Source organism: Chrysochloris asiatica, unplaced genomic scaffold, assembly GCF_000296735.1.
Source record: "Chrysochloris asiatica unplaced genomic scaffold, ChrAsi1.0 scaffold00085, whole genome shotgun sequence".
Classification (NCBI taxonomy): Eukaryota; Metazoa; Chordata; class Mammalia; order Afrosoricida; family Chrysochloridae; genus Chrysochloris; species Chrysochloris asiatica.
The window spans coordinates 2,508,934-2,511,276 of NW_006408603.1; positions in this window are offsets into that span (position 1 = coordinate 2,508,934).

The following is a 2,343-nucleotide window of genomic DNA, read 5'->3' on the forward strand; positions in this document are numbered from 1 at the left end:
TTGGATATATTGTCAGGAGGGACCACTTTCTGGAGAAGGATATCATGTTTGGTAAGGTGGATGGTCAGAGAAAAAGTGGAAGACCCCCAATGAGATGGATTGGCCAAGTGGCAACATCGATGGACTCAAGCGTGGCAACAGTAGTGAGGTTGGCCCAGGATCGGGCAGTGTTTTGTTCTGCTGTGCATAAGGTCGCTATTGGCCGGTACCGACTCCATAGCACCTAACAACAACAACAACAGTCTTTATGAGTCGGAACTGACTCCACGGCCACCACAGCCAATCTTTATGGAAGTAGATGGTCATATCTTTTGACCTTAGAGTGGCTGGTGAGTCCACATCTAGATCTTTTGGTTAGCAGCCAAGCATTTTAACCACTGTGCCACCAGAACTTCTTCCATTAGCCATTGTTATTAGGTGCCACTGAATCACTTCTGATTCATCGAAACCCCATGTACAACAAAATGAAACACTGCCAGATCTTTTGCCATGCTCACAATTGTCCCTGTGTTTGAGCCTATTAGCACTGATGTTACTGTTGCTGTGGTTAAGCACCTCAGAGTCAGTTCTGACTCATAGCAACTCTTTGAGTTGACCTTGCTAGCAGTCCAGTGCTTATCCTACAGCACCACACCAGTTAAATGTAGTCCAGTCAGTTCTGACTTATAGAAAATATAAGGTTTCCAAGGAGCAGCTGGTGGGTTTGAACCACCAACCTTGTGTCTAGCAGTGCAGTGTTGATTCTACAGTGAGTAGAAACGAAGTGGTATCTCACTGTGGTTTTGATTTACATCCCCCTTCTGGCCACATGTCCTAGTTCTGAGTCCTGGTGTGGCACTGTAGGATAAACACTGGACACAAATGCAAGGTCAGAAGTTCAAATCCACCAGCTACTCCTCTGAAACCTTGTACAGGGTCACTATGAGTTGGAACCGACTGGATGGTATGAAACAACAAACAACAATAACTGGCCACACAAGTTGTTTGTTGTTTAGTGCCGTCGAGTCAGTTCCAACTCATAGTGATCCTGTATTGGGTTTCAGAGAAGCGGCTGGTGGATTTGAACTGCCAAACTTACAATTCAAACCAACTTTGCAGTCTAATGCTTAACCTTTAGCTCCATACTAGGACTCCAAACAATGGATGTAAATCAAAACGACAATGGGATATCACTGTACTTCCACTGGAATGGCTAAAATAAAAAGCGAACACCCTTTGGTTGGTTGATGATGCATGGAGGGGATTGTAACCATGGCAATGAAACGGTATACGATGGGATGAATGTAAAGCTAATGTTCTCCCATGTAAACTATCACATCATTCACAATAAAACATTAAAAAAAAAAAAAAAGCAAACAAACAAAAACAACTGAAAGAAACTTGTTAGCTTTTTACCTTAGCCATTCTATTGGAAGTGAAGTGGTATCTCATCATAGTTTTGAGGCAATCTAGAGAAATTGGAACCCTCCTCCACTGCAGTATCATGAACTGACAAAAAGAAATAAATCTGTGTTGGAAGAAGTACAGCCAGAATGCTCTTTGGAAGCCAGGATGGTGATACTTTGTCTCTCATACTTTGGATATATTATCAGGAGGGACCAGTCCCTAGAGGAATATCATGCTAGGTAAAGTGGAGGGTCAGTGAAAAGGAGAAAGACTCCCAATGAGCTGGATTGGCACAGTGGCAGCTGCAATGGGTTCAAGAGTAATGATTGTGAGGATGGCACAGGACTGGGCAGTGTTTCATTCCATTGTGCATAAAGAGTCGACTTGACAGCATCTAGCGACAACTGCAACAAAGTTTGTTAGTGGTTACCAGGGATGGGGTTGGGCGAAGGGATTCACTCTATAGATGTGGTGATAGTGGTTACGTGCTGTGGCAGTTTTAATTCACAGCGACCCTGTATAGGGTTTCTGAAGGTGCAAATCTTTACAGGAACAGAAAGCCTCATCTTTCTTTTGCGGAGCAACTGGTAGATTCGAACTATTGACCTTGGGTTAGCAGGCCAGCTCATAATCCATTATGCTACCGGTGCTTCTTCTAAATATAGTAATCGGGAAAGGTAACAGTGAAGCATTCACAGCTTGATGAAGATAAATGGTGTCACTAACATGTACACATGGAAAAGAACCTTTTGGTAATTGTGGTATATGCATACACACACACATGTATATAGTTCTGGTTTGGCACTGTAGGATAAGCACTGGACTGCTGATCATAAAGTTGGCAGTTCAAAACCTCCAGCCACTCCTTGGAAACCCCATGTAGAGTTGCTATGAGTTGGAACCAACTCTATGGCACTTATCAAAAACAATAACAAACATATATATATATATATATAT